Raw genomic sequence first — 11,433 nt, forward strand, 5'->3', positions numbered from 1 at the left:
ATTATTTTTTGTCTCATGCAGTAAATAACACTAAAAGCTGCTCAAAGCCTTTTCAAAAAGAATCAGATATATATGTTTGGTAAATGAAAATAGTACTCTTGGCCAGGTGCAGTAGCTCACGCCTGTAATCCCAGCACTTTGGGAGGCCGAGGCAGGTGGATCACCTCAGATCAGTAGTTCGGGACCAGCCTGGCCAACATGGTGAGAATCCCCCGTCTCTACTAAAAATACAAAAATTAGCCGGGCATGGTGGCGCGTGCCTGTAATCCCAGCTACTAGGGAAGTTGACACACAAGAATCGCTTCAACCTGGGAGGCGGAGGTTGCCTTGAGCCAAGATCGCGCCACTGCACTCCAGCCTGGGTGACAGAGCGAGACTCCGTCAAAAAAAAAAAAAAAAAGAAAAAAAAAAAAAAAAAAAAAAAGAAGGAGAAGAAGAAGAAACTAGTACTCCTGACAGGAGTGTCTCAGGGAGCATCCCTGTGGGTAGAGGAGGGGAGCACAATAACTGCTCACTTATAAATTCAATCATCCAACAAATGTTAGTTGAGAATTTAGTGTGCCAGATGGGATTTGAAACATTTATTAAATGCTTAAAATATAGTTAAGTGTTTCATGGGAAGGAGGCAAAAATTATCCTTCAGAAATTTACAATCTACTTAGAGCATACACATATGTAACTTTTTCATTATTGCCAAAGTTCCAGCCCCTTCATAAGAAAACAGGGAAATATAAAGTGGAAGAAAGAAAAGGATATGAATTATGGTTTCTTTTGGTAGAGGAGAGGTGATCCAAGAAGCAACATGATGTACAAATACAGGAAAAAAAAAAAACTGTCCTATACGTACTATCATATTGTCAGGTACATAGAGAGTGTATTTCCGGGTTCTAGTCTGTCATGCTGCAGTTTCTTTTCAATAAGTTCTTTTGCATGCCTTTCCCTATAAAGCACTCGTCTCCCTCCCTAACTATGCTTCAGTTTCATCATTATAGCATATATGCAGTTGCATGTGTTCCTTCAATGTAAGTTTATTAGGTATCGGAAATTGTCCTAAGGTCATTAATAGCTAACATTCACTGAGTGTTTATGTGCTAGACTCTTTGCTAGTGCTTCGTATGCGATATTTCACTTAACTCTCACAATTGCCCTCTGAGTTTGGTATGATTATGATTCTGTTTATTGATTTTTGTTTTCAGATTAGCAAACTGAGATTTTAAAAGGTTAATTAACCCTATCTTTCATCATATACAAAAATCAACTCAAAATGGATTGAAGACTTAAATGTAAAACCTGGCACTATGAAACTACTAAAAGAAAATATTAGGGAAACTCTCCAGGACATTGGACTGGGCAAAGATTTTTTTTTTTTTTTTTTTTTTTTTTTTTTTGGTAAGACTTCAAAAGCATGGATGACAAAAGCAAAGATAGACAAATGGGATCACATCAAGGTAAAAAGCTTCTGTACAGCAAAGGAAACAAACGACAAAGTGAAGAGATAACCCACAGAATGGGAGAAAATATTTGAAAACTATCCATGCAACAAGGGATTAATAACCAGACTATATAGGGAACTCAAACAACTCAGTAGTGCAAAAAATAAATAAATAAAAATAAACAGTTAATCCGATTTTTAAATGGGCAAAGACCTGAATAGGTCTCAAAAGAAGAGATACAAATGACCAACAGATACATAAAAAAATGCTCAACATTACTAATCATTAGGGAAGTACAAATCAAAACCACAATGAGATATCATCTCATCCCTGTTAGAATAGCTATTATCAAAAAGACAAAAAAATAACAAATGCTGACAGGGATGCAGATAAAGGGGAAACCTTGTATACTGTTGGTGGGAATATAAAGTAGTACAGTCATTATGGAAAACAGTATGGAGGTTCCTCAAGAAACTAAAAATAGGCCAGGATGGTGGCTCACACGAGTAATCCCAGAACTTTGGGAGGCCAGGCAGGAGGATCACCTGAGCCCAGGAGTTCGAGACCAGCCTGGGCAACATACTGAGACACCATCTCTACAAAAATAAATAAATTAATTAATTAACTAATTAATAAGAAACTAAAAATAGAACTTTCACTTGGCCCAGCAATCCCATCACTAGGTATAGGTATATATCCAAAAGAGAGGAAATCAGTATATCAAGGAGATCTGCACTCCCAAGTTTATTGCAGCACTATTCACAATAACCAAGATATGGAATCAACCTAAGTGTTCATCAGCGGATGAATAGAAAAAGAAAATGCGGTATATAGGCCAGGCGTGGTGGCTCACGCCTGTAATCCCAGCACTTTGGGAGGCTGAGGCGGGCGGATCACGAGGCCCAGAGATTGAGACCATCCTGGCCAACAATAGTGAAATCCCATCTCTACTAAAAATACAAAAATTAGCTGGGTGTGGTGGTGAACGCCTGTAGTCCCAGCTACTCAGGAGGCTGAGGCAGGAGAATTGCTTGAACCCGGGAAGCAGAGGTTGCAGTGAGCCGAGATCACACCACTGCACTCCAGCCTGGTGACAGAGCGAGACTACGTCTCAAAAAAAAAAAAAAAAAAAAAAAAGAAAAAAGGAAAAGAAAAAGAAAGAAAATGCAAAATGCGGTATATACACACAATGGACTCTTATTCAGCCATAAAAAGAGTGAAATCCCATCATTTGCAGCAACATGGATGGAACTGGAGGCCACTGTGTTAAATGAAATAAGCCAGACATAGAAAGACAAATACTGCGTGTTCTCACTCATATGTGGGAGCTAAAAAAGTAGATCTCATGGAGGTAGAGAATAAAATGGTGATTACCACAGGCTAGGAGGGGAGAATGAAGAGAAGTTGATTAAGGGGTATAAAAATACAATTCAGTAGAAGTAATAAGTTCTAGTATTCAGTAGTACATTAGGGAAATTATAGTAAACAATAACTCATATATTTCTAAATAGCTAGAATAGAAGAACTGTAATATTCCCAATACAAAGAAAAGATAAAAATGTTTCAGGTGATGGATATCCCAATTACCCTGATTTGATCATTACACATTGTAGACAAGTATCAAATATCACATGTGTCCTCCAAAATATGTACTATGATTATACATGAATTAAAAAGAAATATGTAAGTTGTGGATAAATTTGATCAGTTATTTATAATAATCAAAATTTTGTTTTCTAGGTATTAGATTTTGGTATTATACACAGACTCTAAACTTCTAATTATTTTAATATACTTTTAAATATAAAAAACCTACAATTTTTCTTGATATTATGTATTAGCAGTCAACCCTAGAGTGTGATTTTTCTTCTCAGATCTATGTATATGCCTAAACTATATTTTATTTAAGTGTATTATGTATGTAATATAGGAGAGACAAGAACTCAACATAAAATCAACAAAAAATGGACATGTAATAAATGCAGATGTAAAGTTCCTATCTTTTCAGAGATTCCGATTCAGTTGTCTTGGGGTGAGGCATGGGTATTGCTCTAGGTATGTTTTTAAATTTCAGATTTCACATTATTCCAATGTGTAGCCAGGATTGAAAGCCGTTGTATATCTAGTTTCATTGGAGCATAGGCAAAGGAGGAGTCAAAAATAATTGACTTTTTACATCCTGCACTCTCTAGGAGAGAGTCTGAAACTGGGAGATGTGAACTTTTCCTGGAAAGACAGGTACTGTCTGCTGTGTCTCAAAAAAGTCTGGATTAGATTTTGCTTAAGACAATCCACATTTCTTTGCTGATTACTAACTTTACAAGTAACATCAGCCTCCTTGATACTTCAAAATTATAAAAGGATGTGCCCGAAATAAGGTGTTTGAGCATTCTTTCTAGATACTTGAGTGTCTAAAATTGTCATTCTAGTTTATCCATTAGTATACCTTGTGAGTTTGCTAACAAGGGGAACTGACAAGATCAAGTTTTAAAGTTGTGAGGCTGAATACTGGATCCCGATTCCTGGTAAATTTACCAAATTAGCTGGGCCAGGTGACTTATCCCTATAGTCCCAACCCTTCTGGAGTCCGAGGTGGATGGATCGCTTGAGCTCAGAAATTCAAGACCAGCCTGGGCAACATGGTGAAATTCCATCTCTAAAAAAACTATGAAAATTAGCCGGGCATGGTGGCATGTGCCTGCGGAGATACTCGGGAGACTGAGGTAAGAGGATCACTTGAGCCTGGGAAGTCGAGGCTTCAGTGGTCCAAGATCGTACCACTGCACTCCAACCTGGGTGATAGTGTGAGACACTGTCTCAAAAAAAAAAAAAAAAAAGTATTAAATTAGTGACCCTGTATTATCTCTTAAAAGTTAGATATTCTAAATTTATTGATATACAATTTGTGAAGCCCTGAAGAATTTGTAATAAAATTTTGTAGATAAATAAACAAAAATATGTAATTAAAATGAAAAGGTTAATTAACTTGACCCATGTCACACACCTAAAAAAGGGCAGAACCAATAATTTATTTAAGCCCAGTTCCATTTGATTCTCACTACTGCCTATGTCTCCATATTCAGATCTCTCCTGCATAGTTAGTCTCCTTTCTACCCTCCCCTCCTGAGCCCCTGCTAACTTCTACTTTCTGTCTCTATGAATTTGCCTATTATAGGTACCTCATATAAGTGGACTCATGCAGTACAGTGGCCCTCTGTATCCTTGGATTCTGTGTCCATAGTTTCAACCAATTGTGGTTTGAAAGTATTTGGAAAAAAAATGGATGGTTGCATCTGCATTGAATATGTACAGACTTTTTTGTCATTATTCCCTAAACAATACAATATAGTATCTATTTACATAGTATTTACATTGTAATTAGGTATTATAAGTAATCTAGAAATGATTTAACATATATAGGAGGATGTGTGCAGGTTACATGCAAATACTATGCCATTTTATGTAAGGGACTTGAGCATCTGTGGATTTTGGTACCTGCCTGGGGAGCCTAGAACTAATCCCCCACAGATATCGAGGGATGACTATATTAGCCCTTTTGTGTCTGTCTTCATTTGCTTAGCATAATGTTCTCAAGGTTCATCCATATTGTAGCATGTATTATAATTTCATTCCTTTTAAAGACTAATAATATTCCATTGTATGGATATATCACATTTTGTTTATCCATTCATCTGCCGATGGACATTGTGTTGTTCGTAACTTTTAAATATTGTGATGAATGCTGATATGAATATTGGTGCAAAAATATCTGTTTGAGTCCCTGCTTGCAATTCTTTTAAGAAGATACCTAGAAGTGGAATTGTTAGATCACACAATAGTTCCATGTTTAGCGATTTGAAGAACCACCAAACTGTTTTGTACAGTGACTGTACCATTTTACATTCTTACCAACAATGCACAAAGGCTTCAATTTCTCCATGTCCCTGCCAACACTTGTTATTTTCCACTTTTAAAAAATAATAGGCATCTTAATGGGTATGTAGTAGTATCTCATTGTGGTTTTACTTTCCATGTCCCTGATGGCTAATGATGTTGAGCACGTTTTTCATGTGCTAATTGGCCACTTGTATCTCTTCCTTGGAGAAATGCCTATTTTATTACTCCAAGGAAGAGATACAAATGGCCAATTAGCACAGGAAATTTCAATATACTCCTAGGTTTTTTTTAGTTATCATAGATGGGCTTGCTTTTTTACTTTCTTTTTCCACTAGTTCATTGTTGGAGTGTATAGAGTTACTACTGATTTTTGTATGTTGACTTTGTATTCTGCAAATTTATTTCCCATTTATTAATTAGGTTAGTTGGGTTCTACTTTGTGTTGTTCTGGAGTTGTAAGAGTTCTTCATATATTCTGGCTGGGTGCGGTATAATCCCAGCCCTTTGGAAGGCCGAGGCAGGCTGATCACTTGAGGTCAGGAGTTTGAGACCAGCCTGGGCAACCTGGTGAAACCCCATCTCTACTAAAAATACAAAAAAATAAATTAGCCAGGTGTGGTGGTGGGCACCTGTAATCCCAGCTAGATAGCATCCTTTGGTACACAAAAGTTTTTAATTTTGGTGAAGTCCAATTTATCTACTATTTCTTTTGTTGCCTGTGTCTTTGTTGTTATATCTAAGAAATCATTGTCAAATCCAATGTCATGAAGCTTTTCCCCTATGTTTTCTTCTAAGAGTTTTATAGTTTAAGGTCTTACATTTAGGTCTTTGATTCGTTTTGAGTTAATTTTCTTTCTTTCCTATGTAATCCCACTTCTCTATTTTTGCTTTTGTTGTGTGTGCTTGGGAGGTGTTAGCCATAAAATCTTTGCCCAGACCAATGTCCTCAAGTATTTCCTCTATGTTTTCCTTTAGTCATTTCATAGTTTCAGGTCTTACACGTTAAGTCTTTAATCTATTTTGAGTTGATTTTTATATATGGTGAGATATAGGGGTATAGTTTCATTTTTCTTCATATGGATATCCAGTTTTCCCAGCACCATTTATTTAGTAGACTGTCACTTCCCCCAATGAATGTTCTTGGCACCTTCATCAAAAATTAGTTGGCTGTAAATACATGGGTTTATATCTGCATTCTCTATTCTCCTCCGCTGGTCTATGTGTCTGTTTTTATGCCAGTACTATGCTGTTTTGGTCACTATAGCTTTGTAGTATATTTTGAAGTCAGGTAGTGTGGTGCCTTCAGCTTTGTTCTTCTTACTCAGAATTACTTTGGCTACTCAGAATCTTTTGTAACTCCATACAAATTTTAGGATTTTAAAAATATTTCTATGAATAATGTCATTAGTGTTTTGATTGTGATTGCATATAGACAACTTTTGGTAACAGATTACTTTTTCAAAATGTTGATTCTTCCAATCCATGAACATGAAAGTCCTTCTATTTTTTTGTCCTCTTCAATTTCTTTCATTAGTGTTTTATAACTTTTTCATCTTGGTCTTTCACCTCATTTAAATATATTCCTAGGGTTTTTTGTTTTTTTTTTTTGTTTTTGTTTTTTTGTTTTTTGTTTTTTTTTTAAGACCGAGTTTCACTCCATCACCCAGGCTGGAGTGCAGTGGCATGATCTTGGCTCACTGCAACCTCTGCCTCCCGGGTTCAAGCAATTTGCTGCCTCAGCCTCCCGAGTCGCTGGGATTACAGGTGCCTGCCACCACACCTGGCTGATGTTTGTATTTTTAGTAGAGATAGGGTTTCAACGTATTAGCCAGGCTGGTCTCAAACTCCTGACCTCGTGATCCGCCTGCCTCAGCCTCCCAAAGTGTTGGGATTACAGGCATAAGCCACTGCGCCTGGCCATTCTTAGGTATTTTTTGTTTTTATTGTAAATAGGATTGCTTTTTTTGCTTTCTTTTTCCACTAGTTCATTCTTGGGGTGTATGGAGTCACTTTTTTTTTTTTCCGCGATGGAGTCTCACTCTGTCGCCTAGGCTGGAGTGCAGTGGCACAATCTTGGCTCACTGCAACCTCCGCCTCCTGGGTTCAAGTGATTTTCCTGCCTCAGCCTCCCCAGTAGCTGGGACTACAGGCACCAGTCACCATGCCCGGCTAATTTTTTGTATTTTTAGTAGAGATGGGGTTTCACCGTGGTAGCCAGGATGGTCTCGATCTCCTGACCTCATGATCCGCCCACCTTGGCCTCCCAAAGTGCTGGGATTACAGGCATGAGCTACCATGCCCAGCACTACTGATTTTTATATGTTGATTTTGTATTCTGCAACTTTACTGAATTTGTTCATCAGTTCTAACAGTTTTTTGCTGGAGCTTTTAGGGTTTTCTCTGTATAAGATCATGTTGTCTACAAACAGGACAATTTGTCTTCCTTTTTTTCCAGTTTGGATTCTCTTTATTTCTTTTGTTTGCGGAATTACTCTGGCTTAGACTGCCAGCATTACATTAAATAAAACTGGTGAAAGTGGGTATGCCTGTTTTGTCCTAGATCTGAAAGTAAAAGCTTCCGACTGTTCCCTCTTTTTGTGTTTATTGTAAATTGGATTTATTGTAAATGGGATTGCTAGTCTGATGCTGGCTGTAGGTTTGTTATACACAGCCTTTGTTGTGCTGCTGTACATTTCTTCTGTACCTAACTTTTTGAGACTTTTTATCATGAAGGGATGTTGAATTTTATCAATTGTGTTTTTCTGAGTTTATTGAGGTGATAAAATGATTTTTATCCTTCATTCTGTTGATGTGTTATATCACATTTATTGATTTGCATACACTGAAACTCCCTTGCATCCTTGAGATAAATCCCAATTATGGTGAATGATCTTTTAAATGTGCTCCTGGAATTGGTTTGCTAGTATTTTGTTGGGGATTATTGCTTCTATGCTCATCATGGATATTGGTCTACAGCTTTCTTTTTTTGTTGTGTCCTTGTCTGGTTTTGGTAGCAGAGTAATGCTGGCCTAATAGATTTTCCAAATGAGTTTGGAAGAATTTTCTTCTGTTCAGTTTTCTGGAAGGGTTTGAGAAGAACTGATATTAGTTTTTTGTATTTTGGTGGATTTTGTTTTGTTGTTGTTGTTTTTTTTTGTTTTGTTTTGTTTTGTTTTGTTTTTTTGAGACAGAGTCTTGCACTGTCGCCCAGGCTGGAGTGCAGTGGGGTAATCTCGGCTCACTACAAGCTCCGCCTTCCAGGTTCATGCCATTCTCCTGCCATAGCCCCTGGAGTAGCTGGGACTACAGGCACCCGCCACCACGCCTGACTAATTTTTTGTATTTTTATTAAAGACAGGGTTTCACTGTGTTAGCCAAGATGGTCTCGATCTCCTGACCTCGTGATCTGCCCACCTCAGCCTCCCGAAGTGCTGGGATTACAGGTGTGAGCCACCGTACCCGACCTAGTTCCTCTTTTAAAGTTTAGTAGAATTCAGCAATTAAGTCATTGGGTTCTGGGCTTTTCCTTGTTGATGTTTTATTGGCTCAATTTACGTCTTTTTATTTTTATTTTATGTATTTATTTTTTTGAGACAGAGTCTCACTTTGTTGCCTAGGCTGGAATGCAGTGGCAGGATCTTGATTCACTGCAACCTCTGCCTCCTGGGTTCAAGTGATCCTCATGCCTCAGCCGCCCAAGTAGCTGGGATTACAGGCATGTTCCACCAGCATGTCTAATTTGTATGTTTTTAGTAGATACAGGGTTTCGCCATGTTGGCCAGGCTGGTCTTGCACTCCTGGCTTCAAGTGATCTGCCTGCCTCAGCCTCCCAAAGTGCTGGGATTACAGGCATGAGCCACCACACCCAGCTAATTTACATGTTTTTACGTTGCCCATCTACTATAAACTTGTTATAGTTATTATTATTTTTGATAGCCTTCTAGTTTTCATACTAGAGATCTGAGTGGTTTACACATCACAATTACAGTATTAAAGTATGCTGAATTTGTCTGTCTACTTACTTTTACCAGTGAATTGTATGCCTTCCGATATTTTCTTATTGCATGTTAGCATCCTTTTCTTTCAGATAGAAGAAATGCCTTTAGCATTTTTTGTAAGACAGTTCTTGTTGTGATGAATTCCCTTAGTTTTTGTTTGGGAAATTTTTCATCTCTCCTTCACATCTGAAGGAGATAAAGCTTTGCTGGGTACAGTATTCTCATTTGGCAGTTTCTTCCTTCAGCACTTTGAATTGTCACCCCACTCCCTCCTGATCTATATGGTTTCTGCTGAGAATTCTGTTGCCAGACAAATGGGAGCCCCTTTATACATTATTTGCTGCTGCTTCCTTTTTTTGGGGGGGGTGGGGGATGGAGTTTTGCTCTGTGGCCCAGGCTGAAGTGCAGTGGCATGATCTTGGCTCACTGCAACCTCTGCCTCCCCGTTCAAGCAATTCTCCTGCCTCAGACTCCCAAGTAATCACCACGCCTGGCTAATTGTTATATTTTTAGTAGAGACGGGGTTTCACCATGTTGCCCAGGCTGGTTTCGAACTCCTGACCTCAAGTGATCCTCCCACCTTGGCCTCCCAAAATGCAGGGATTACAGGCCTGAGTCACTGCGCCTGGCCCATTATTTACTTCTTTTCTCTTGCTGCTTTTAGGACCCTCTCTTCATCCTTTACCTTTGAGAGTTTTATTAGTATATACCTTGGTACAGTTTTATTTGCACTGAATCTGTTTGGTGATGTTTGGCCTTCCTATACCTGGATACTTATATCTTTATCTAGGTTTGGAGAGTTTTCTGTGCTTATTTTTTTGAATAAGATTTCTAGCCCTTGCTCTTTCTCAGTTTCCTCTTTAAGGCCAGTGTCTCTTAGATTTGCTTTCTGAGGTTAACAACAGAATTGATTGTGTAGAAGAAAGACTCAGTGAGCTTGAAGACAGGCTATTTGGAAATTTAGTTGGTTAATGCATTTCTTAGTTCCAGGATTTCTGTTTGACTTGTTTTATTATTTCGAGCTCTTTGTTAAATTTCTCTTATAAAAAATACTGAATTGATTTTCTGTGTTTTCTTAGAGTTCCCTGAATTTCCTCAAAACTGTTATTTTGAATTATTGATCTGAAAGCTCATGTATCATTGTCTTGTTGGGATTGGTCACTGGCTTATTACTTTGTTCATTTGGGAAGATCATGGTTCCCATTTACTGTTGTTTCTTATGAATATATGTCTATGACTTCACATTGAAGGATTAGTTATTTATTCCAGTCTTTGCTCTCTGGCTTGGTTTGGTCCTTCTTGAGCATGTTTGGTTAGAAGTTCTAGGCAATTTGCTTGTTGAGTCCCCTTAATCCCAGATTGCTGTTTCCTTTTTGGCACTAGTTAGCCAAGATTTGCTGTAGTTCTCACAAAAGTTCTGAGCATTGCCCCAGATTGGGGGGCTGGGAATCCCAAAGGGAATATCCTGCCTGTGTGGGAAGGCTGGCTAAGGTTAGTGGCCAGAGGACCCTAGAAGCGTGCCTCCTACAGCACGATGCTGCTGAACTGCCTCTCTGATTTGGTATCTCCTTTGACTGAGATAAAGAGCAGCTCCTGAGTTTCCCTGCAATGGGGTCCTAGCCACACCTCCACTGTTCATTCCTAGCTGCCCTCAGGGGTTTTTCTCCTTCCAGACACTCATGATGCTTCCCATGGGTTGAGCAGGAATGGCTTTCCTACAAAGGAACCCAAGATAGTAAGAGAGCTGGCTGTCCACCTCAATCTTGCTTTTTCCAGTGTAGAAACCAGGAGTCCAGGGGGACTTTTCTGCAAGGTGCCTGGCAGCTGGGGAAAGAGGTGTTGCAGGTAGAGGTGTCTGTTTCTCTTACCATCTAGTCACAGTTTTTCAATTCTTTGTGGCCCCAGAGATTGACACAGTCTCAGTTTTGAGTTCTGGGATATTGCTAGTAACAAGCTTGGCACTGAATAGTTGTTTTTAATTTTTTGTCGGGGAAAATGAAGCCAGATTGCTTCTACTCCACCATTTTGGTGACTGTCCCTTGGGTTTTCTATGTATACAAGCACACATGAGTGAAAAGAGATAGAAAATTTAATCTCATTTTTCT

Source organism: Theropithecus gelada, chromosome X (assembly GCF_003255815.1).
Source record: "Theropithecus gelada isolate Dixy chromosome X, Tgel_1.0, whole genome shotgun sequence".
Lineage (NCBI taxonomy): Eukaryota > Metazoa > Chordata > Mammalia > Primates > Cercopithecidae > Theropithecus > Theropithecus gelada.